The following is a 27,373-nucleotide window of genomic DNA, read 5'->3' on the forward strand; positions in this document are numbered from 1 at the left end:
ACAAGTGGCTTTTATCTTTAGCAAAATTTCATGCTTAAATATCATAACACTGCTTAGGCCAAAATGAAGGGGCTGTGTTATTCTAGGCCCTCAGATAAGATGGCTTGTTTTATATTCTACTGGAGTTCTGCTGTATGTATTTCTACTCCCAATGTGTCCCACCTTCATTCCTCCAGCAGGAAATATTCTGAGAAATCTGGCTTCAGCACCAAACATTCACTGTAAGATTCTCATTTTATGGACTCCTCTCTCAAATAGCTATCCTGAGTTCCACCTTGTGTTGCCCTTTTTCTACATATTCTCCACAGGGAATGATAGAAGTTGCTAGGGCAGAGAGAAGAGGGCAACACATTGACCCTCACCATGTTGATTTGATATTTTGTCTATTCTTCATGCCTTTGGGGGGAAAAAAATAGAAAATTTGTATTCGGTTTTAAAATATTATGGAAAGTAGGGTTGTATTACCTTTGCAAATTATTCTGTCTTGTATTTTGGAAATAGGGACCTTTGTCTGATTGCTTTGGCTATATTTAAATATTCTGAATTATTTCTTTATTAAAAAGCAGCAGTGTTCCTGGGAGAAGAGCATAGGCATATGTTTGAGAACAGAATGTCGTGCACCTCAAAAGTCATTTCTAAGGAAATGTTTGCCTTTTGACTAGACACTGCATATTCCCCCTCCCCATACAATTCCTCAACTGGGCATGTAAATAAGTCTGGCCTTGTCATTAGAATAGCTTTATTCTCAGTATACATGTATTTCATATAAGTAGATGTCAGCGAGTGTTTTCCCAGGTATTTGTGGACAAGAGAATAAATTAGAGGAATAATCTGAGAGAGAATTTAAGTAGTTAAATGGATTGTTCTTGATTTAGAACTTTTCTCATTTGTGCCTTAACTCTTTCCCAAAAGGGCAGCAAGAGCCAGCTATACTGTAGTCGAAGCTTACCATCCAGAAGCTCTTCTGAGAAGGTTAGTAATAATGAGTTTCCTGGTCAAGTTTGCCCTGAAACAGTTTCCACAGCTTCTTATCAGCCAAGTTCAGCCTTGGCAGGAGAGGGAGTACAACTCAAAAAAAAAAAAAAAAAGGAAGAAGCAGCTTCTGGAAGCAAAAGCAGGAGTAATTTTCCACCTATCCAATGACAAGTAGTCAGATATTACTTTAATTTGAGTTTCCTTTGTGGAGATGAAGCACATTTGGCTTACCTAAAACCTGTTCACCTTGAAAAACACTGCTTGGGTTATTGCCACAGAACAGGAAAGACAAAAATTGAGGCTAAGGGAGGATTATTATGTGAAAAGATATTTCAATTTTTATTTTAAAGGAAATACATGATGAAATGTCCTAAAGTTGTTTGCAAAAGTTGCCTCAGCCCAAGAAAAATATTAGACATCTTAATAAAATATAGGAAAACATGACTTGGGTTTAAATATTGCAACAAATGAAATGGAGGAGCTGGAGTGACTGCTTGAAATGCCACTAGGTAAATTTCTTTTGTCCAAAGTAATATAAAGGCCTGGGTTCCATGTGATAACTGTTGTGCGCTGATAATATCAACATAGAAGAAAATATATTTTAATGGTGAATTCTTGCAGTCAATTACTTTTGCTTCTTTAGTAACTAATTTTCTTATTTTAAAAAATTGATTTTCAAGATTTGCATTATAAATACTTGGCTGTGCCACTGATATATGCATGAATTATGTGTTTAATTACCATTACCATCATGGGTCTTGGGAGTTGAACACAGTGGAGTAAGAACTACAATTATCTATCATATAGAATATACAGCAGCTATTCTACTTATGAACTGGTTATGTTCCAGGTTCCTAAAGGCTCTTCTCAAGGCCATATGTTTCTAAGTTGCACTATAAAAATGACTGCTAAGATGTTTATTGGCGGAATGTAGTGTTGACCATTTGTTCTGGCTTATGAATTATTGGTATCTATACAGTTGAGTAAGTCAAAACTTTGTGAGCTTTTAAGTTTAATTAGGTCCCATTTGTTTATTTTTGCATTTATTTCCATTACTCTAGGAGGTGGGTCATAGAGGATCCTGCTGTGATTTATGTCAGAGTGTTTTGTCTATGTTTTCCTCTAGGAGTTTTATGGTTTCTGGTCTTAAATTTAGATCTTTAATCCATTTTGAGTTTATTTTTGTGTATGGTGTTAGAAAGTGTTCTAGTTTCATTTTTTTTACAAGTGGTTGACCAGTTTTCCCAGCACCACTTGTTAAAGAGATTGTCTTTTCTCCGTTGTGTATTCATGCCTCCTTTGTCAAAGATAAGGTGTCCACAGGTGCATGGATTTATCTCTGGGCTTTTTAGTTTTTTCCATTGATCTACGTTTCTGTCTTTGTGCCAGTACCATACTGTCTTGATGACTGTTGCTATGTAGTATAGCCTGAAGTCAGGCAGGTTGATTCCTCCAGTTCTATTCTTCTTTCTCAAGATTGCTTTGGCTATTCGAGGTTTTTTGTAATTCCATACAAATTGTGAAATTATTAGTTCTAATTCTCTGAAAAATACCATTGGTAGCTTGATAGGGATTGCATTGAATCTATAGATTACTTTGGGTAATATATTCATTTTCACTATATTGATTCTTCTGATTCATGAACATGGTATGTTTCTCCATCTATTTATGTCATCTTTGATTTCCTTCATCAGTGTTTTATAGTTTTCTATATATAGGTTTTTGTTTCTTTAGGTAGATTTATTCCTAAATATTTTATTCTTTTCGTTGCAATGGTGAATGGAATTGTTTCCTTAATTTCTCTGTTTTTTCATTGTTAGTATATAGGAATGCAAGGGATTTCTGTGTGTTAATTTTATATCCTGCAACTTTACTATATTCATTGATTAGCTCTAGTAATTTTCTGGTAGAGTCTTTAGGGTTTTCTATGTAGAGGATCATGTCATCTGCAAACAGTTTTTACTTCTTCTTTTCCAATCTGGATTCTTTTTATTTCTTTTTCTGTTCTGATTGTTGTGGCCAAAACTTCCAAAACTGTGTTGAATAGTAGTGGTGAGAATGGGCATCCTTGTCTTATTCCTGACTTTAGAAGAAATGCTTTCAATTAGGAAACTATAAGCAAGGTGAAAAGATAGACTTCAGAATGGGAGAAAATAATAGCAAACAAAGCAACTGACAAAGAATTAATCTCAAAAATATACAAGCAGCTCCTACAGCTCAATTCCAGAAAAATAAGTAGCCCAATCAAAAAATGGGCCAAAGAACTAAACAGTCATTTCTCCAAAGAAGACATACAAATGGCTAACAAACATGTGTGAAAGAGACACGTGTACCCCATTGTTCATCGTGGCACTGTTTACAATAGCCAGGACATGGAAGCAACCTAGATGTCCATTGGCAGATGAATGGATAAGAAAGCTGTGGTACATGTACACAATGGAATATTACTCAGCTATTAAAAAGAATGCATTTGATGCATTTGAATCAGTTCTAATGAGGTGGATGAAACTGGACCCTATTATACAGAGTGAAGTAAGTGAGAAAGAAAAACAGCAATATAGTATACTAACACATATATATGGAATTTAGAAAGATGGTAATGATGCCCCTATATGGGAGACAGCAAAAAAGACACAGATGTTCAAAACAGACTGTTGGACTCTGTGGGAGAAGGAAAGGGTGGGACGATTTGAGAGAATAGCATTGAAACATGTACATTAACATATGTGAAGTAATTCGGTGCATGAGGCAGGGTGCTCAGGGCTGGTGCACTGGTGTGACCCTGAGGGATGGGATAGGGAGGGAGGTGGAAGGGAGGGTCAGGATGGGGAACACATGTACACCCATGGGTGATTCATGTATGGCAAAATCACCACAATATTGTAAAGTTTGTGAATGTATGGCAAATCACCATACATGAATGTATGGCAAAATCACCACAATATTATAAAGTAATTAGCCTCCAATTAAAAAAAAAAAAAAAAAAACCAGCTTCTCCAGATGGCAAACAATGTTAACTTAAGAAATCTTCCAGGCAAAGACCTAATCTAAAAGACTGCCAGGAAACTACAGTCCAGATGATGCTGAGGGTGTAACTGTAAATGATTTAAGACCTCAGAAAGATCAAAGGTGGTGCCTCAGAGTACCATTCAGCCGGACTGTACTCTAAACATTTTAAAGATGTCTCTTACATTCCCTCTCAAACAACAGATCTTCTAAGAAGATTAAGGAACTATTTTTACACATCTCAGCAGAAGCCAAAGTTAGAGAACTTACCTCCAAAAGATTTGTGGACATGGCTAGTGTCTAAAGGAATGAACCTCAAATAAGATTCACAAGAGATCCACGAATATTTATGAGAATTAGATGAGGAAAAAAACCACAGCCAGCTACAACTAAAATGGGCAGAGATAGTACAAAATGAAGAGGCCTTTTGATCCCCAAATTTTTACTAGAAGGATGCAACCTGAGAAAACTCCACAAATGCTACCTATTAGGAAACTGGACTAGGCATCCAGAGGATAGAGCCAAGAACCATGGAGAATTATTCCTAGGCTTTGAGTACTAATCAAGAAACTTTCAATCTTGGCCCTGCTAGATTTTATAATTACTATGGGCCAGAGATTCCTGTGTGCTTCCCATCATCCTTCCTTGCTTTCAAATAAACCATTTTGGAAGCAGATTTTACATGCCCAGTCAAGTCTTCAGATGACTGCAACCCCAAGTGAAATCTTGACTATAATCCCATGAGAAATTCTAAGCCAGAACGACCCAGTTAAGCAACTCTGAAATTCCTAAACTACAGAAACTGTGAGTTAAATACTATTTTAAGCCACTAAATTAGGGGGAGTAATTTTTTTACACAGCAGTAAAAAACTAATACAAACTCATACAGTATATTTCTCCTTATGCTCTGTGCTAATAAAATATTTACCTAGACAGATATTGTATATATGTAACATGGGAAATGATCCTAAATCTTCTATTTCAATTAAGTAGAATAATAAATACTAAAAAAAAAAAAAAAAAAACAACTTTGTGAGCAGTTTCTGTATTATGGCAGAAAACACTTGATAGTGTGCTATCCAAATTATTGTGCTGGCTCTGCTAGTGACTGGATTTGTGACTTTGGGTAAGTCCTTTCATCTTATTGGGTTTCAGTTAATCCTCTGTATACAGAGAAATCTGGGCCAGATGATCTTGCTTCAGGTTCTAGTTTAAAGCATCTTGAGCCCTGGGACAGGTTTACATCAGAGCAGTTACCATATGCATTTGAACAGCAAGCAGACAAACCTATTCACTTGGGCCCTGCTAAGATGGATTATTTCTGCTCTACTATTAAAATGAACTTTAAAAAATCTCCTTTATTTAGGTGTAATTATATTTATTTATATATAATCGATATACAATAAACTGCATCAATATAAATTGTACAGTTTGATGAATTTGGTAGTTGTGTATACACATAAAACCATCACCACCGTAGAAGTACAGAGCATTTCCATCATCCCAGAAAATTTTCCTCATGGAAATTTGTGCAGTTTGTCCCTCCCTCTGCCTCTAGCCCTGGACAACAAATGTCTGTATTTTTTCACTAGAGATTAGTTTGCGTTTTCTAGAGTTTTATATAAATGGAATCATATAGTATGTACTCTTTTCTGTATGGCTTCTTCAATGAGCACAGTTATTTTGAGATTCATCCATGCTGTTGCATGTATCAGTACTTTGTTTTTAAATTTGCTGATTAGTATTTCATTGTATGAATATTCAGTTTTATTCATTTATAAACTGATGAACATAAGGATTGTTTCTAGATTATGGCTCTAGTGAATAAAATTGCTATGAACATTTGTGCAGACACATATTTTCATTTCTCTTGAGTAAACAACTAAGAGTGGAATACTAGGTTTATGGAAGGCATATGTTTAAATTTTTAAGAAACTGACAAATGCTTGGGCTATACCATGTTAAAGCTCCATCAGCAGTGTGTGAAATTTCCAGTTGCTCCAAAACTTACCAATATTTGCTAAGCTCAGTCTTTTTAATTTGAACATTCTAATGCATGTTCAGTGGTATTGCATTGTGATTTTAATTTGCATTTCTTCTTATGACTAATGATATTGATTATCTTCATGAACTGACTTACCATTTATATATTTTATTGGTGTCTGTACAAATCTTTTGCTCATTTTTTATTGGTTAGTTTGGTTATTATTTGTAAGAATTCTTTATAAAATCTAGATACAAATAATTTGTCAGTATATGCATTGTGAATATTTTCTACCATTCTCTGGCTTGTACCTTTGTTTTCTTCATAATGTATTTCAAGAGTAAAAGTTTTTAATTTTGATGAAGTTAACTTAATTAATTATTTTTTATTTTTCATTAATCTTATGTTCTAAGAAATTTATGCTGACCTCATGGTTGCAAAGATTTTCTCCCAAGTTTTATTGTAGAAATTTTATAGTTTGAACTTTTACATATAGGTCTATGATTCATCTCAAATAAGTAAGAGACAATGTTCTTTTATATGAAACAGATATACAAATATTTAACCATATTTTGAAAAGATTCTGCTTCCCCCATTTGATTGCCTTGAACCTTTCATGACTATCTACTTTTTGTTTGCTTTTTGCAATTTTTTCTTCCATCTCTATTCTGTTTTATTGATGGACCTGTTTATTCTTTTGATAAAAATCATTCTGTCTTGTTTAACTTTATAGGAAGTCTCAAAATCACATAATGGAAGTCCTCCTACTGTGTTCTTTTTAAAAATTGCTTTCACTATTTTAGATTTAAATTTTTGTATCAATTTTAGAAACATCTTGTCATTTTCTTCAGAAAAGCCTGCCTTGAAATTATAGATCAATTTGTGGGTGGAGTGGCATTGTAACAGTATTGAGTCTTCCAATCCATGAACAAAGTATATCTCTCTATTTATTTAGATTTTCTAAAAGCATCTCTCAGTAATGTTATATAGTTTTCACTGAAAGGTTTGCACATCTTTTAAACTTAATCATAATTATTTTATGATTTTTAATGTTATGAGTGAAATTAAAAAATTAATTTTCTAGAGACTTGCTGCTAGTATAAGAGATAGAATTACTTTTTGTATATTAATTTTATACCCTATAGTTTTTCTAAAGTTTATTAGTTCTAGTAATTGTTTTGTTGCTTCATTGGGATTTTCTATGTAAATAATCATGTCATCTGCATACAGAAGTAATTTTACTTATTTCCAGTCCTTATGCTTTTTTTCTTCTTCTTACTTTAATGTCCTGGCTAGGACCACCAAAATCATTTCTGAATAGAAATGGTGAGATTAAACATGCTTGCATTGTTCCTCATATTAGAGGAAACATTCAATATCTTATCTGTTAAATATTATGCTAACCAAAGAGGCTTCACAGGTTACCATTATCATGTTGAAGAAGTTCCATTTTATGTCTATTTGGTGAAGTTATTTTATAATTAATTAGTATTGAATTTTGTCAGGTATTTTTTATGTAATATCTTTGTTAGGTTTTGATATCAGGGTTGTGTCAGCTTTGTAAAATGCTTTGGCAAGTGTTTCTTTTTCCTCTGTTTTCTGAAGAACTTTATATACGACTTATTTTTTTCATTGAAAAGTTGATAGAATTCACCAGTGAAACCATGTGAGCATGGAGTTTCCTAGTAAGAGTATCTTTGATTTAATAGACATTAAATAATATTAAAATATTAGGATATTAACTTATATTTGTAAAAAAAAATTGCCTATTTCATGTCATTGATATATAGTTATTCAAAATGATAAATCTTTATTGTCAGTATAGACTGTACTGATGGTTCCTCTCATTAAATTATTTCTTTGTATTTCTTTTTTCTCCCCAGTAAGAGATTTATCAATTTTCTTTATTTCTTCAAAGAACTAGGTTTTGGTTTTATTAATTTTATGTTGTGCTTGCCTGTTTTCTATTTTGTTGATTTCTGCTCTTATCTTTATTTTCCCTTTAACTATTTGGGTCTACTTTGTTCTTCTTTATCTAGATTCATGATGAACACCTTAATTCATTGATAATTAGGTGTTTCTTCTTTTCTCATATAACTATTTAAAACTAAAATTTCTCTCAAAGTACTTCACTAGTTGCATAACACAAATTCTTGTGTTGCATTGTTATTAATTTTCAAATGGTTCTGAAGTTGTTTTCTGATTTCTTATTTTACATATAGATTATTTAGAAACATGTTATTTTATTAGCAAACTTTTAATGAATTTTTCTCTAGTTCTATCATTTGATAAGAAAGGTTTTTAAAATTCTTCACTATATTGGGAATTACCTATTTTCCCTTTAATTTTATCAGTTTAGTTTTCATATATTAATATTTTGAGATGCTGTTATTAGACATAGAAGTATTTATGATTACCACTTCTTCCTCATTTCCTTTTTCAGTTCAGTTCAGTCGCTCAGTTGCATCCGACTCTTTGCAACCCCATGGACTGCAGCACGCCAGGCCTGCCTGTCCATCGCCAACTCCCAGAGTTTACTCAATGTCCATTGAGTTGGTGATGGTATTTCCTTTTTAGATCTGTTAATACTCATTTTCTTAAAATCTATTTTATCTGATATTAATATAGCCCTCCTTTATTTTTACACATAATACTTGCATAGTGTGTCTTATTCCACCCATTTATTTTCAACTTATCTCTGTCTTTATGTGTAACATGTGTCTCTTTTGAATAGCTCATAATTGAGTCTTGATTTTTTCATTTATTCTGATAACCTTGACCTCTTACTGGAATAGTTGATCTATTAATATTTAATGTAATTATTAAATGGCTGTATTTACATCTGTCATTTCATTGCATTTTTTATTATTTGTATTCTCGTTTTTATTCCTCTGTTATCTCTTTTCTTTTAGTATGGCAACAAATTCTCTTAGTTCTTCTTTACTTGAAAGTGTCATTGCTTTGCTTTCACACTTGAAGATTATTTTGTTGGATATAGAATTCTGGGTAGATAGTTTTTCCAATTTTTTCCCCCAGCAAATTAAAAATGTTCTGTAAAGATATAGTCTCCTGGACCACCTGCTTTCTGAAAAGTTTGTGGCTATGCAAATTTTTGTTACTGTACATACAGTGTGTTTTTTCCTGAGGGTTGTCATTATTATCTTCAGGAGGGACAGTTTGTTACATGTTTACTCCTCCATGTAGGAAGTGGAACTTATGGTAAAATTAAAGCAATTTGGACATTTTTAATTGTCAAAGTTCATGGGTAGGTTTCAGTTATTGGGTAGGGCAAATCCATAAATTTGTTCTTGATTCTATTAATATATTTCAATAAAAATAACTTGCATACCAAATTCAGCCAATAAACAAACATTCATTAGCAAGCATAACCCAATTCTTGGTGAAATTCCAGCATACTGTCCTTTTGACATCTAGACAAGAACCTTGCATGAAGGCTTCACTCCAGGCAGTTGTTGTAATAAGATGTAAATCTATCAGTCTTCTACTTGGATTTAGTGACAAGGTTTCTCCATGAAGAAGCGAGATATGTGACAGACAATAATCCTTAGGCATAGAGTGCAATTTGGAAGGATACTAGAATGCTGTGCTCACCTGTTAATGCACCCAGTTAGTGCAAGAATGGAGGTGCCATTGCAATATTTCCAGCCAATCCACATGCATTAAATATATCTAAGTTAACTACAAAAACTTATTTCTAATGCCCCTTAAGCTAATGAACAAAGCCTCTTATTTAAAATAAGAAGTGATGGTACATCCTGATTGGAGCCTTTCAACGCCAGCTACAGATAGTGTCCTTTTTTGATTAGGGCATTTCAAATATTAATTAACTGCTACTAAGGGTATAGATTAAAACTAAGTCACATGTGTATGTCAACTGTCTACACTAAAGTAGTCTAATGTAAATTATAGATAATGTAAAAGCTGTGCAGTGGCAGAGTTCCCCTCCGCCTGTTACTGTACCTTTATTGATGAAGTTTCCTAGTTCTTCTTCACTATCGTGGTTAATTTCCACTCTCCATCCCCACCCCTAAATAAGAATAGGTGAATTTTGTTCCAACAACACAAGAGAAGACCCTACACATGGACATCACCAGATGGTCGACACCGAAATCAGATTGATTATATTCTTTTTTTTCATTTATTTTTATTAGGTGGAGGCTAATTACTTTACAATATTGTAGTGGTTTTTGCCATACATTGACATGATTATATTCTTTGCAGCCAAAGATGGAGAAGCTCTATACAGTCAGCAAAAACAAGACCGGGAGCTAACTGTGGCTCAGATCATGAACTCCTTATTGCCACAGTCAGACTGAAATTGAAGAAAGTGGAGAAAACCACTAGACCATTCAAGTATGACCTAAATCAAATCCCTTATGACTATACAGTGTAACTGAGAAATAGATTTAAGGGACTAGATCTGATAGACAGAGTGCCTGATGAACTATGGACAGAAGTTCGTGACATTGTACAGGAGACAGGTATCAAGACCATCCCCAAGAAAAAGAAATGCAAAAAAGAAAAATGGCTCTCTGAGGAGGCCTTACAAATAGCTGTGAAATGAAGGGAAGCAAAAAGCAAAGGAGAAAAGGAAAGACATACTCGTTTGAAGGCAGAGTTCCAAAGAATAGCAAGGAGAGATAAGAAAGCCTTCCTCAGTGATCAATGCAAACAGAGGAAAACAATAGAATGGGAAAGACTAGAGATCTCTTCAAGAAAATTAGAGATACCAAGGGAACATTTCATGCAAAGATGGGCTCAATAAAGGACAGAAATGGTAGGGACCTAACAGAAGCAGAAGATATTAAGAAGAGGTGGCAAGAATACACAGAACTGTACAAAAAAGATCTTCATGACCCAGATAATCACAATGGTGTGATCACTCACCTAGAGCCAGACATCCTGGAATGAGAAGTCAAGTGGGCCTTAGGAAGCATCAATACGAACAAAGCTAGTGGATGTGATAGAATTCCAGTTGAGCTATTTCAAATCCTAAAAGATGATGCTGTGAAAGTGCTTCACTCGATATGCCAGCAAATTTGGAAAGCTCAGCAGTGACCACAGGACTGGAAAAGGTCAGTTTTCATTCCAATTCCAAAGAAAGGCAATGCTAAAGAATGTTCAAATTACCAGACAATTGTACTCATCTCACACACTAGTAAAGTAATGCTTAAAATTCTCCAAGCCATGCTTCAGCAATACATGAGCCGTGAAATTCCAGATGTTCAAGCTGGTTTTGGAAAAGGCAGAGGAACCAGAGATCAAATTGCCAACATCCGCTGGATCATCAAAAAAGCAAGAGAGTTCCAGAAAAGCATCTATTTCTTCTTTATTGACTATGCCAAAGCCTTTGACTGTGTGGATCACCACAAACTGTGGAAAATTCTGAAAGAGATGGGAATACCAGACCACCTGACCTGCCTCTTGAGAAATCTGTATGCAGGTCAGGAAGCAACAGTTAGAACTGGACATGGAACAACAGACTGGTTCCCAACAGGAAAAGGAGTACATCAAGTCTGTGTATTGTCACCCTGCTTATTTAACTTATATGCAGAGTACATCATGAGAAACGCTGGGCTGGAAGAAGCACAAGCTGCGATCAAGATTGCCAGCAGAAATACCAATAACCTCAGATATGCAGATGACACCACCCTTAAGGCAGAAAGTGAGAAGAAAGAAAGAGCCTCAATGAAAGTTAAAGAGGAGAGTGAAAAAGTTGGCTTAAAACTCAACATTCAGAAAACTAAGATCATGGCATCCGATCTCATCACTTCATGGCAAATAGATGGGGAAACAGTGGAAACAGTGGCTGACTTTATTTTTTGGGCTCCAAAATCACTACAGATGGTGATTGCAGCCATGAAATTAAAAGACACTTACTCCTTGGAAGGAAAGTTATGACCAACCTAGACAGCATATTAAAAAGCAGAGACATTACTTTGTCAACAAAGATCCGTCTAGTCAAGGCTATGGTTTTTCCAGTGGTCATGTACGGATGTGAGAGTTGGACTATAAAGAAAGCTGAGTGCAGAAGAATTGATGCTTTTGAACTGTGGTGTTGGAGAAGACTCTTGAGAGTCCCTTGGACTGCAAGGAGATCCAACCAGTCTATCCTGAAGGTGATCAGTCCTGGGTGTTCATTGGAAGGACTGATGTTGAAGCTGAAACTCTAATACTTTGGCCACCTGATGTGAAGAGCTGACTCATTTGAAAAGACCCTGATGCTTGGAAAGATTGAGGGCAGGAGAAGAAAGGGACAACAGAGGATGAGATGGTTGGATGGCATCACCAACTCAATGGACATAGGTTTGGGTGGACTCTGGGAGTTGGTGATGGACAGGGAAGCCTGGCGTTCTGCAGTTCATGGGTTTGCAAAGAGTCGGGCATGACTGAGCGACTGACCTGAACCGAACTGAATAGCCATACTTACAGCATACTCCAAGGATGAGATAAAAAATAAGAAATTGTAATTGTTTAGGAAGGCAAGTTCTACCCAGATAAATTTTCTCAGCTATTTGTAGACCTCTCCATCTCTGGTTAAAATATGCAAACTGACCCATTATATTTTTTAGTGGAAAAATGAAAGATTCCTTCAGATTTAAAATTGCTTTCTCAACGAAAGGATAGGTTAAAACTCACACTTAAGTCTTATATTAGTTGATTTGAAATGCTAGAATAATAAAAACAATCTGGGTGGTTTGTAAACAACAGAAATTTATTTCTCACAGTTGTGGAGGCTGGAAGTCTAAGATTTGGGTGTCTGTATGGTTGGATTTGGGCAAAGGCCTTCTTTCTTGTGTCAGACTGCTGCCTTTTCATTGTGTCCTCACATGGTGGAAGGGACTAAGGAGTCTTGGGGTCTCTTTTTAAAGAACATTAATCTCACTGTAATTTTTTTTTTTTTTTTTTGCCATACATTAACATGAATCGGCCATAGGTAAACATGTGTCCCCTTCCTCCTGGATCCCCCTCTCATCTCCCTTCCCATTCTATCTCTCCAGGTTGTCACAGAGCACTGGCTTTGCATTTCCTGTGTCATACATCAAACTCCCACAGGCTATCTATATTACATATGGTTGTAAAGTAACTGTCCTCCAACTAAAACAAATAAATCTAAAAAAAAACCCATTAATCTCATTCATAAGGGCTCTACTCTCATGACCTAATCACCTCCCAAAGGCCCCACCTTCACATACCATCACATTGGGCATTAGGATTTCAACATATGAATTTTGGTGTTCCACAAACATTCAGGCCATAACAAGTCTGTATGCATATACTTTATACTTGGTATCTTCATATTAAAAGAGTACTTTGAGGACTTCCCTGGTGGTCCAGTTAAGACTCTGCCTGCCTATGTAGGAGACACAGGTTCAGTCTCTGGTCTGGGAAGATCCCACATGCCTCAGAGCAAACTAAGCCCATGCCCCACAACTAGAGAGTTGGTACACTGCATCAAAAGATCCTGCATGACATAATGAAGATCCCACGTGCTGTAACTAAGACCACATGCAGCCAAATAAATAAATATTTAATAATAAAGAGATAAAGTAGTACTTTGACCCTAGAATGGAGAAAAGAAGGTAGCATTATTTTGATTGCATACTCATTTTGTATAGGAAAAATAGCTTATTTATTGGAATAAATTAAGAAGGGCAACTGATACCCAAATAAATAAATGTTCCAGAATGTGTTCCCTGGAAACCAAATCTGAGATGGAAAGTTGGGTGCTGATCTACTGTGGAGTCCTCTTGGGCGATTTACCTGCAAGGAAGTGAGGAAGGCAAAGGGAAAAGCTGACATAAATTTACAGCTGAGGCCTCAGGTAGCTGGCAGAGAGTTTGGGGTCAGAGACAGTATTTCAGCTTTCTCAAATAAACGTAAGGCGGCTGGAGTTTTGTATCTCTTTCTTAGACAATCATTAGCCATGGACAACCCCTAGGAGGAAACAGGAGTGCAGGTTGAGGCAACTGTTTTAGGCAAGGATAATGTCCAGTGAGGAACTGAGCCATCAGCCATTAGGCATCTGATAAATCCACCCTCTTCCTTCCCCCTTACAGTAGGTATATCAACCAAGAAGATATAGGCGGTGTACAACATTATCCAATCTTTTTACACTGCTCAAAACTACTTGTCCCTTATGGTAAGTTTGCCCCATTTGGAATAGTTTGCTTAGAAATTCAGTTGATCTCATTAGTTTTTTTTCCCCTGGGAAACCTTATAAGAGAAGGTTCAGAAGGACAAATGACAGTCCTGCTGCTGCTCTTGATCTTGAGATTGCAAATGAGACATACAATCCTCCTTAATGACATATGCTAGATCTCTTTCACCCTCCGCTAGCACCTGTGCTAGCCTAAATAGCTCACCTGGTGGACTGATGGGGACTTTCATCCCTGAACCCTGGGTTAGCACGTTGAAAGGCAGAGAGATCTAATACCACTCAGACCCTGCTTCAAGAAAGGGCACCTTGCCCAAAGTGTGGTAAGCCAGCAGTTCCTAGCTGTTGGCTCCTCATGCCTCCTTTTGTTTTTGAATAGAAATCATGTACTATCTGCAGGGTGGCTGCAGATAGTGACAGAACCTTGTACAATTCTTGAACCTGAACCAGGTTTCAGACCCAAAACCCACTGACCGAAGAAATGGTTGGGTCCCTGGAAAGTGGAACTCTTCTAAAGGAGCAAGCTATTATACTGACAGCATTGCAGCAGGTCTGTATCATGGTCTGAGGGGTCCCCCTACACAATCCTACCTTCTCTCTTTTACTTTCACTAGTGTTCTCACCAATAACGTCTTTGATACTCCTATGTATTGGTATCACCTTACAGAGGACCCAACCCAACTGTTACAGTGGTAACAGAAACAGTGTAAGAAAGCAGGCATTGAGATATGATTTGGGGACTGAATCCCACCATCCTGGGATGTGATGGAGGATAATCCCTAGCACTAGATGAAGGACCAATTGCTAAAAGTTCACCACTTTTTCAGTAGGATGAAATGACCTGGCAGGTGCAGTGTTTAAAATGTTTGAAGCAAAAGGCAAAAATGCATACAAAGACAATGAAGTTGGTAAGATACACTGATGCCCTAGAGAGGGATAATGACAAGAAACTAAGTGTGACAGCCAGAGGAGCTCTTTGGTAGCTTACAAAGAGACCTTCATACCTTGCAAAGAGAGGCAAGATGAAACTGAAGACCAAGTAGATCCTGGACATCAACTGTGGATTATGACAAGCTCAACTGAGTAGCAGTCCAGATTACAGCTGTGTGTTGGTCATGATATCATCAGTATTTCAGAAGGGAAAAATATCAAGATCAATATTAGTCTGTTCTTGCATGGATGTATCATATGACACAGGAAATACCTACAGGATTGCTTCTTGTCTAAATTTGTGGTGGTCTACCCTCATTCATGTTTTTGTAGCTGCCTGACTGGTGAACTAACTAAATGGGATTGTGATGAAGATGATCACTCCTGCATTCTTTAAGTCTTTCAGAGTGGTACCAATCTCTATCATTTCTCATGTGAGATAAGGTACTGTGTTTGATTTACTATTTTGGTAGGTGTAGTGCAGTGATGGGGGGAGGGGCATTAGCAGTGAGTGATACAGTTGTCAACCATCTACAATTGATGGTTCCCGTCATTGTGAGATGGGTATAAGAACTCTTTAAGAGGAGATCTGGGTGAAGCACCATAGTATCCACCAAAGTAATATGTATAGCCCATCAGGGTGTGTGCATGTATACGTTTGTATGTGTGTTTGTGTGTGTGCACACGCATACTTTAAGAGAAGTCTTTTCCATCTGTGCAATCAAGGCTTTCTGAGTAGTTCTGAGTTTCTGATGCAGTATAGATCACAAGTCATGGCACAGGGAATACTCTCCTGGGGTTTTGAGGATGGTGCTGTTCTCACCCTTCAGAGGCCATTCCACAAAGATTTGAATGCTGTCAGTCCTGCTTCATATCCCATCTTCCATTTTCACAACTCTAGTAGCTGTGTCCAAACTGGTTTTGTCTTAAATCCTTGGTGTGGCTTACTTGGTTAATTTGCTTGTGTTATCCTCGTTGGCTTGGAAACAATTGTATGAGGCTGTAGGGTAGGAATGATTAGCCTTATTCTGCAGATGAAGAAATGGGGATTGGGAGGCTAAGTTATTTGCCTCAGGTCAAGTCTCAAAGCTTACTTTTAGGTCAATATTCCAAAGTGTGGTCTGGGGACGTCTGCATGAGAATTGCATGGGCCTCTTGTTGAAGTGCATGATGTTAAAATCCTAAGTCTTACCTTCCATATACTAACTCCACAATTTTTGGTCTGGGAAATCTGCATTTATAAGAAGCACCCTGACCATTCTTGTGCATATCAAAGTAGGAGAACAGTCTGCTTATATAGTGTTCCTACTCAGAATTTTTCAAATCCTGAAAGATGATGCTGTAGAACTGCTGCACTCAATATGCCAGCAAATTTGGAAAGCTCAGCAGTGGCCACAGGACTGGAAAAGGTCAGTTTTCATTCCAATTCCAAAGAAAGGCAATGCTAAAAAATACTCAAACTACCACATAATTGCGCTCATCTCACACTCTAGTAAAGTAATGCTCAAAATTCTCCAAGCCAGGCTTCAGCAATATGTGAGCCGTGAACTTCCAGATGTTCAAGCTGGTTTTGCAAAAGGCAGAGGGACCAGAGATCAAATTGCCAACATCCGATGGATCATCGTAAAAGCAAGAGACTTCCAGAAAAACATCTATTTCTTCTTTATTGACTATGCCAAAGCCTTCGACTGTGTGGATCACAATAAACTGTGGAAAATTCTGAAAGAGATGGGAATACCAGACCACCTGACCTGCCTCTTGAGAAATCTGTATGCAGGTCAGGAAGCAACAGTTAGAACTGGACATGGAACAACAGACTGGTTCCCAACAGGAAAAGGAGTACATCAAGTCTGTGTATTGTCACCCTGCTTATTTAACTTATATGCAGAGTACATCATGAGAAACGCTGGGCTGGAGGAAGCACAAACTGGAATCAAGATTGACGAGAGAAATATGAATAGCCTCAGATATGCAGATGACACCACCCTTATGGCAGAAAGTGAAGAGGAACTAAAGAGACTTGATGAACGTGAAAGAGGAGAGTGAAAAAGTTGGCTTAAAGCTCAACATTCAGAAAACTAAGATCATGGCATCTGGTCCCATCACTTCATGGCAAATAGATGGGGAAACAGTGTCAGACTTTATTTTGGGGGGCTCCAAAATCACTGCAGATGGTGATTGCAGCCATGAAATTAAAAGATGCTTACTCCTTGGAAGGAAAGTTATGACCAACCTAGACAGCATATTAAAAAGCAGAGACGTTACTTTGCCAACAAAGGTCCGTCTAGTCAAGGCTATGGCTTTTCCAGTGGTCATGTATGGATGTGAGAGTTGGACTATAAAGAAAGTTGAGTGACAAAGAATTGATGCTTTTGAACTGTGGTGTTGGAGAAGACTCTCGAGAGTCCCTTGGACTTGCAAGGAGATCCAACCAGTCTATCCTAAAGGAGATCAGTCCTGGGTGTTCATTGGAAGGACTGATGTTAAAGCTGAAACTCCAATACTTTTGCCACCTGTTGCGAAGACCTGACTCATTTGAAAAGACCCTGATGTTGGAAAAGATTGAGGGCAGGAGGAGAAGGGGACGACAGAGGATGAGATGGTTGGATGGCATCACCGACTCAATGGACATGGGTTTGGGTGGACTCTGGGAGTTGGCGATGGACGGGGAGGCCTGACGTGCTGAGGTTCATGGGGTTGCAAAGAGTCAGACATGACTGAGCAACTGAACTGAACTGAACTGAACTGACCTCACACTTTTTAGCTAATAACTGATAGCATTTTGGAAATGCTGAATCTCAGCCCTCCCCTCAGCCCTCACCTCAGAATTACTGAACTGGATTTTCATTTCTACAAGATGTCTCCAAATTATTCTTATGCAAACCAAAGTTAGAGACCACTGTTCTATGGCAGCCATTCTCCAACTTTAGCATGCGGTCCTATCCCCTGGGAGGACTTGATAACCATTTGTGGGATCCCACCCCCAGAGTCTCTGGAGTTTGGCTAAAAAATTTGCATTTCTAACAAGTTCCCAGGTGATCCTGATGCTGTTGAGACAGGGACTGCACTTGAAGGATGCTGCTCTAACATGTGGTTTTCAAATATACATGTTCATTAGAATCACTCAGAGAGTTTATCAAAGTACCTAGATACCCAGGCCACTCCTGATGAATCAGCACACCTCGGGGGTGGGGCCCAGGCAGACAGAGTTTGAAACCTCCTGGGTGATTCTAATATTGAACAGGGTTGACAATGTTTTCTTTTTAGGAATCGGGATTTCATTCTAAGACCTTGTGCATTCAGCTATTCCATACTGCATCTCTGCAATGCAAGGAATCTGTGTAACCACCTCAGAGTAAAAAACATTAATTCATTTGTCAATGAGTACAGAACCCCAATATGGAGGCTTTTTTGTCTCTTTTGACTAAAAAATTAGGTAGAAGGCTATCTTTCTAATAGATCTCTTTGCTTTCTTTCTGGTTTGTTATCTGAGTGCATAATTTCCCACCTATGACTTGAACAAACTGTCAAGTCAATACTTGTTGTTCCTTACTTTTTATTCTTGTCTTTTCTGTGACTATCTTCATTCCCCCTTCAGCCTGTTTGATTGTTTAAGTGAGAGGGTGTAGGTGTGCATTGAATATAATTCAGCCCCTGCTCTCTCAACCCCTGCTAACCTCACTGTTCACTCTTAAAGTTCATATTCGATGGGCCTCAAATTATAATTCCAAATTATTTGAAGAATTTCAACTAACAATTGTCTTTATAATTCAATCAAATCTACTAGTGAGTATATTCTTTTATATTGATTCATGGAAGTGTGTGTCTATAGTTCCTCTGTAGTATATTTTTATTCTTCCCAAGGGGTTCTCAGATTTTTATGGGAAGAAATGACTTTCCTCAGAAGCTGTTTAAGATCACAGGAGAGTATGCCTGTGTGTGTCAGGGTGTGGGGATAGAGGAATGGAGGAGAAGGGGGTGTATATTAAGGGTCTGAATGCAGGAGGCAATAAGGGGATAGGTGGAAAGGCTGCTGATCCCAGGGTCAGAGTGGGGACAGGGAGAAGATACTGCTGCTGCAGTTGCTGTCCAACAGTCAGGGATTCTTGAAAACCCAAGTGAAGAAGATAAGGTGTCACCACTGGTTGGCAGAGCTACCAGTAACACTTTGAGATCTACTGGCATTCTCGTAGTTGAAACCCTGACTTTCAGACTCTTATCCGTGACTTTGTTTACTTGGTGGAAATCATCATGTGACTCCAAAGTCCGACTCCATAGTTGAAAATCTTTTTGTATGTGTGTGAAACTGGAGAATTAAGTTTCTTTTTCAAGACTTAGGAAGAGACTGAGCAGGTTATCATGAGATTCTTCCTGAGCATAAAGGCCACCATGGCAGAGCTGCTAAAGATTTGATTTTCATTAAGATAGTAGGGCTGTGTCAAAGCTGGGCAACTGTACCTTCTTCACTCTTTCAAAGGATCTGGAGAATTACAGCATTATTATCACTGTGTAATCAATGCCATTATCTTTCCCAAGTGTGTTTAATAGGTGCAGTGGATTCTGGGGATACTGCTTAATGTTAACATGTCCTATATTCCAGCTAGTAGAGAGAAAACAAAGACTAGATGTCTTTTGCTGTGATATCTGGTCTTTGCATCTATAACTCGATTACTGGTGGTCACTGGTGGTGACTTTCAGAAAAAGTCAAGATTGGATTAAAATGCAAGACTAAGCTTAGAATTAAAATCCCTTTGAATTACACTATTGGTTTCAGAAGCATAATTACAAATATGATTATCTACTAAACCATTTCTGGTTTCAATATGTGCTACATGAAAGCCAGATGTGTATGCTTGTGCAAAGATCTCGAGAGAATGGTTTGTTGTGACAGCTCAAATGTTGGCAGCTTGCACTCTGTACTTGAGTGGGTTTTCTTTGGAGAGAATTGACTCAGTGCATTCGAACACATTTTTGTCTGTGATTGGTTATGTAGCAGAGATTTCAAGCTCAATTTGGTTAAGAATCTGGCTCTTTGAATGATTTCTCTATTCTGCCATTTAACTACAACTTGCTTGCAATCCTCCATGTACCCTCCCACTTACCTCTTTAATTATTCTTACTAATAAATTCTTGAAGGTTTTAGGAAGATACCAGATTTTTGTTGAGGTTTACTTATGCCTTTTCATTTTCCAGTTTCCTCAGCAGTAAAACTAGATTGGTAAGAATGCATGTATATCAATGTGGCTGATAAAGCTCTATAAATTGAGTTAAAATACAATGCAAAGTCCAAAAATAGCAATCCTTCAAAAATATCAAAATATACTCACTACATTTTCTTTTCCCTATAATACCAAACTATGATTTCCTGGAGGATAGGGTCCATGTTTTCTGTATCTTTGGTACCTACCATGGCACTGAATAAAACAATTTGCACAAAAGATCTCTGCATAAGCAAATGAACTCATCTGTGTAACCTGACCTAAGTCAATCAATCAGTCAAACAATTATTAGGGTTTCTTGGTAGATGCTGGAAGTTTGCAGCTATAAGCCATGAAAGACACTGGAATTTGTGGCCTCTGGAGGAGAGGAATTTGATCCAGGGCCAGTGACAAGGCTTGATTGCTCAGAGGTTTTTTGTATAATAAAGTTTTATTAAAGTATAAAAGAGATAGAGAAAGCTTCTGACATAGACATGAGAAGGGGACAGAAAGAGTGCCCCCTTGCTAGTTTTTAGCAAGGAATTATATACCTATTAGGGGCTTCCCAGATACGTCCTGACCTGCTTCCTGAGAAATCTGTATGCAGGTCAAGAAGCAACAGTTAGAACTGGACATGGAACAACAGACTGGTTCCAAATTGGGAAAGGAGTACGTCAAGGTTGTATATTGTCACCCTGCTTTTTAACTTATATGCAGAGTACATCATGAGAAGTGCCAAGCTGGATGAAGCATAAGCTGGAATCAAGATTGCCAGGAGAAATATCAATAACCTCAGATATGCAGATGACACCACCTTTATGGCAGAAAGTGAAGAAGAACTAAAGAGCCTCTTGATGAATGTGAAAGAGGAAAGTGAAAAAGTTGGCTTAAAATTCAACATTCAGAAAACTAAGATCATGGCATCTGGTCCCATCATTTCATGGCAAATAGATGGGAAAATTATGGAAACAGTGACAGACTTTATTTTCTTGGGCTTGAAAATCACTGAAGATGATAACTGCAGTCATGAAATTAAAAGGCGCTTACTCCTTGGAAGAAAAGGTATGACCAACCTAGACAACATATTAAAAAGCAGAGACATTACTTTGCCAACAAAGGTCCATCTAGTTAAAGCTATGGTTTTTCCAGCCGTCATGTATGGATGTGAGAATTGGACTATAAAGAAAGCTGAGTGCCAAAGAACTGATGCTTTTGAACTGTAGTGTTGGAGAAGACTCTTAAGAGTCCCTTGGACTGCAAGGAGATCAAACCAGTCCATCCTAAAGGAGATCAGTCCTGGGTGTTCATTGGAAGGACTGATGCTGAAGCTGAAACTCCAATATTTTGCCACCTGATGTGAAGAACTGACTCATTGGAAAAGACCCTGATGCTGGGAGAGATTGAAGGCAGAAGGAGAAGGAGATGACAGGGGATGAGATGGTTGGATGGCATCACCAACACGATGGACATGAGTTTGAGTAAGCTCCGGGAGTTGGTAATGGACAGGGAGGCCTGGTGTGCTACAGTCCATGGGGTTGCAAAGCGTCAGCCACGACTGAGCGACTGAACTGAACTGAACTGAACTGATAGCTCAGCTGGTAAAGAATCAGCCTGCAATGTGGGAGACTTGGGTTCAGTCTCTGGTTTGGAAAGATCCCGTGGAGAAGGGAAAGGCTACCCACTCCAGTATTCTGGCCTGGAGAATTCCATGGACCGTATGGTCCGTGATGTTGCAAAGAGTTGGACTCGACTGAGCAACGTTCAGTTTTCACCTATACTTATGCTGGGAGAAATATCAATAACCTCAGATATGCAGATGACACCACCTTTAAGGCAGAGAGTGAAGAGGAACTAAAAAGCCTCTTGATGAAAGTGAAAGAGGAGAGTGAAAAAGTTGGCTTAAAGCTCCTCATTCAGAAAGCTAAGATCATGGTATCTGGTCCCATCACTGCATGGGGAATAGATGGGGAAACAGTGGAAACAGTGTCAGACTTTATTTTTTTGGGCTCCAAAATCACTGCAGATGGTTATTGAAGCCATGAAATTAAAAGATGCTTACTCCTTGGAAGGAAAGTTATGACCAACCTAGATAGCATATTAAAAAGCAGAGACATTACTTTGCCAACAAAGGTTCATCTAGTCAAGGCTATGGTTTTTCCAGTAGTCATGTATGGGTGTGAGAGCTGGACTGTGAAGAAAGCTGAGCACCAAAAAATTGATGCTTTTGAACTGTAGTGTTGGAGAAGACTCTTGAGAGTCCCTTGGACTGCAAGGAGATCCAACCAGTCCATCCTGAAGGAGATCAGTCCTGGGTGTTCATTGGAAGGACTGATGCTGAAGCTGAAACTCCAATACTTTGGCCACCTCATGCGAAGAGTTGACTCATTCGAAAAGACCCTGATGCTGGGAGGGACTGGGGGCAGGAGGAGAAGGGGATGACAGAGGATGAGATGGCTGGATGGCATCACTGACTCGACGGGCATGGGTTTGAGTAAACTCCGGGAATTGGTGATGGACAGGGAGGCCTGGCATGCTGAGATTCATGGGGTCGCACAGAGTCGGACATGACTGAGGGAGGGACAGAACTGAACTGAACTGATTAGCAAGCCGCTAATTAGAGAAAGGAAACACCTCAAAACTGAGAGAGTTGCTCCAGGCCCCTCACCCACAACATGCGTTTTAAGATAGCTTTGGCACAAGGTGAGTCATTGCAGGCCATAAAACAATTAATATGAATCTTGAACAAAGGCAGATTTCCAAGCAAATACAGAGTTCATTAACATATCTTAAGGAAGACATTTCCATAAGAAAAATGCACTGGTTGGCTCAAGATTTGAGATAAAGTTAAGCTCTGGCAGAACCAGGTGTCGCCATGACAACACAGGATTAGAAGAAAAAAGAAAAAAAAAATGTCTGCCACTTGCAGTTTTATTTCCTCCTGCCACTTGGGAACCTCTGGCCTCCCTACGAAGGCTATTAACACTCTCAATATGAGTAGCTTCAGAAAATGAAAGGTGCAAGGGAGCTATGTATCTTCTCCCCTATAACCTTGATACCAGGTGGTATGTTATAATTGAAAGCATCAGCCCACACTCCAGCATACTTGCAAACATTTATTAATGAGCAGGCACAAACACAGTTGCACAACCTAATTCTGTGACTGGTTCCTACTCTCTGTCTCCTTAGGACCTGTAGGCACTTAGTCAAAGCACTTCACATGGAAGAAAGAGTTCTTTCTGAGGCAAAGATACTATTATGAAGACAGAGTTGGTTACCACATTCATAGGCTCAGGTGACAGAATTCCTTATTTAATGTCAGTGTGTGCATGCTAAGCCACTTCAGTCATGTCTGACTCTTTGCAACCCCATGAATTGTAGCCTGCCAGGCTCCTCTGTCCATGGGATTCTACAGGCAAGAATACTGGAGTGGGTTGCCATGCCCTCCTTCAAGGTATCTTCCTGACACAGGGATTGAACCTGCATCTCTTACGCCTCCTGCATTGGCAGGTGGGTTCTTTAACACTAATCCCACCTGGGAAGCCCATAGATCCAAAAGCACAGTGTTCTGGATCTCAGGTGCTACTTCAAATGTATAAAGCTGCTGGTCTTGACAGAATGTTCTATCTCATTCAGGAAAGACATGATGTGAACCTTCTAGACAAATACATACCCTCATGCTAACTAATCAAGCCTCCAGTACAAATTTGGATACCTGTATTTGGATCATTTGTAATAGTTTCACAAGCCGTGAGGACCTCTGAAATAGGGCCCTTCAGGTACTTAGTAACGGTGGAGTATGTGTTTCTGAGTAGGGCACTTCAAATGGTAGCTATCAGAACCTAGGATGTGGGAGAGGGTTAATTTACACATTGTCTATGCCTGGAGAAACAGGCAACTTTGGCCTTGGAATACAAAATAAAGCAGGGTAAGGGCTAGCAGAGTTTTGCCAAGAGAACGCACTGGTCATAGCAAACACTCTCTTCCAACAACACAAGAGAAGACTCTACACATGGACATCACCAGATGGTCAACACTGAAATCAGATTGATTTTATTCTTTGCAGCCAAAGATGGAGAAGCTCTATACAGTCAGCAAAAATAAGACTGGGAGCTGACTGTGGCTCAGATAATGAACTCCTTATTGCAAAATTCAGACTTAAACTGATGAAAGTAGGGGAAAACCACTAGACTATTCAGGTATGACCTAAATCAAATCCCTTATGATTATACAGTGGAAGTGAGAAATAGATTCAAGGGATTAGATCTGATAAGACAGGGTGCCTGAAGAACTATGGACAGAGGTTCATGACATTGTACAGGAGGTGGTGATCAAAACCATCTCCAAGAGGAAAAAATGCAAAAAGGCAAAATGGTTGTCTAAGGAGGCCTTACAAATAGCTGAGAAAAGAAGAGGAGTGAAAGGCAAAGGAGAAAAGGAAAGATATATCCATCTTAATGCAGAGTTCGAAAGAATAGTCAGAAGAGATAAGAAAGCCTTGCTAAGTGATCAATGCAAAGCAATAGAGGAAAACAATAGAATGGGAAAGACTAGAGATCTATTCAAGAAAATTAGAGATACCAAGGGAACATTTCACACAAAGATGGGCACAATAAAGGACAGAAATGGCATGGATGTAACAGAAGCAGAAGATATTAAGAAGAGGTGGTAAGAATACATAGAATACAAAAAAGATCTTCATTGACCCAGATAACCACAATGGTGTGATCACTCACCTAGAGCCAGACATCCTGGAGTGTGAGTCAAGTGGACCTTAGGAAGCATCACTACGAACAAAACTAGCGGAGGTGATGAAATTCCAGCCAAGCTATTTCAAATCCTCAGAGATGATGCTGTGAAAGTGCTGCACTCAATATGCTGGTAAATTTGGAAAACTCAGCAGTGGCCACAGGACCGGAATAGGTCAGTGTTCATTCCTATCCCGAAGAAAGGCAATGCCGAAGAATTTTCAATCTACCGCACAACTGCACTCATCTCACATGCTAGCAAAGTAATGCTCACAATTCTCCAAGCCAGGCTTCAATAGTACATGACTGAGAGCTTCCAGTTGTTCAAGCTGGATTTAGAAAAGGCAGAGGAACCAAAGATCAAATTGCCAACATCCATTGGATCATAGAAAAAGAAAGATAATTCCAGAAAAACATCTGCTTCATTGACTACACTAAAGTCTTTGTGTGGATCACAACAAACTGTGGAAAATTCTTCAAGAGATGGGGATACCAGACCACCTTTCCTGCCTCCTGAGAAATCTTTATGCAGGTCAAGAAGCAACAATTAGAACCAGACATGGAACAATGGACTGGTTCCAAATCGGGAAAGGAGTACGTGAAGCCTGTATGCCAGGCTGGCTGAAGCACAAGCTGGAATCAAGATTGCCAGGAGAAATACCAATAACCTCTTATATGCATATGATACCACGCTTATGGCAGAAAGTCAAGAGGAACTAAAGAACCTTTTGATGAAGGTGAAAGAAGAGAGTGAAATATCTGGCTTCAAACTCAGCATTCAAAAAACTATATCATGGCATCTGATCCCATCACTTCATGGCAAATAGATGGGGAAACAGTGGAAACAGTGACACACTTTATTTTCTTGGGCTTCAAAATCACTGCAGATGGTGACTGCAGCCATGACATTAAAAGATGCTTGCTCCTTTGAAGAAAAGATATGACCAACCTAGACAGGTTATTAAAAATCAGAGACATTACTTTGCCAACAAAGGTCCATGTAGTCAAAGCTGTGGTTTTTCCAGTAGTCATGTATGGATGTGACAGTTGGACTATAAAAAAAGCTTAGTGCCAAAGAATTGATGCTTTTGAACTGTGGTGTTGGAGAAGACTCTTGATAGTCCCTTGGACAGCAAGGAGATCCAACTAGTCTATCCTAAAGGACATCAGTCCTGGGTGTTCATTGGAAGAACTGATGCTGAAGCTGAAGCTCCAATACTCTGGCCACCTGATACGAAGAACTGACTCATTAGAAAAGACCCTGATGCTGGAAGAGATTGAAGGCAGGAGGAGGAGGGGACGACAGTGGATGAGATGGTTGGATGGTATCACTGACTCAATGGACATGAGTTTGAGCAAGCTCTGGGAGTTGGTGATGGACAGGAAAGTCTGACTTGCTGGAGTCCATGGGGTTGCAAAGAGTCAGACTTGACTGAGAGACTGAACTAACTAGCTAACTATGACAAAATTTCCAAAATTAGATTACAAACAATATAGGGACATTTTTTCTTTCCTCCTTTGCCTTGAATACCCTGTGAAATGAGCTTGCTTTTACAATGGGTGCTTCTGATTGTCTCTGGCCTTTATAATTGCGGGGGAGGAGTCTCAGAATATGTCTAAAGATGCCAAACCTTTACTTTCTCTCTTATCCTAATGTGGGCTATGTTTGAGATCCTCTGTTAATGGCTTCATTTGGAGACAGTCTTTTTGGCTCACAAATTGCGGTTATGTCCCTTGGACACATTGCACACCTAAAGCAAGCTGCCTCAGTGATGCAGATCCACAAGACAAAAATGCCTGACAGAAAGTGAAAAATCCCACTATCTAAAAGCAACAGGTTTCTGTTCTGATGCTACATGTCTCTGACCAATTGCTCCTATGGCCCAGAAATGTAGATCAGAGGTCTCCATACTGTACCCCAAATCTGCCCTGCTGCCTTTATTTACTTTCTTGGTAAAGAAAGTTTCATATGTGCATGGTCATAGCTGTTCATTTGCATTCTATCCAAATATAGCTATTTCATAGACATTCATTGTCTATTTCAGCTTTTATACTACAATGGTAGAGTTGAGTGGTTGAGACAGATGAGGTATGTGACTTGCAATGTCAAATATATTTACTATTTGGCTTTGCAGAAAAAGGTTGCTAACTTCTGATACTGATTATAGTGCAGCAATAAAGAGACTTGTACCTCAGTTTCCTCATATGTCAATGGGGATATAATATTACCTGTCTCTTAGAGTGCTATGACGATTAAATCATTGGTGCATGCAGAAAGAATTGGAGCATGTCTGAAATATTAATAGTTTTCACTAAATGTTACTGTTAGATGAAAGCATATGAACAAACTTTACTT

The sequence above is a fragment of the Dama dama genome, chromosome X (genome assembly GCF_033118175.1).
Source record: "Dama dama isolate Ldn47 chromosome X, ASM3311817v1, whole genome shotgun sequence".
NCBI classification, from domain to species: domain Eukaryota; kingdom Metazoa; phylum Chordata; class Mammalia; order Artiodactyla; family Cervidae; genus Dama; species Dama dama.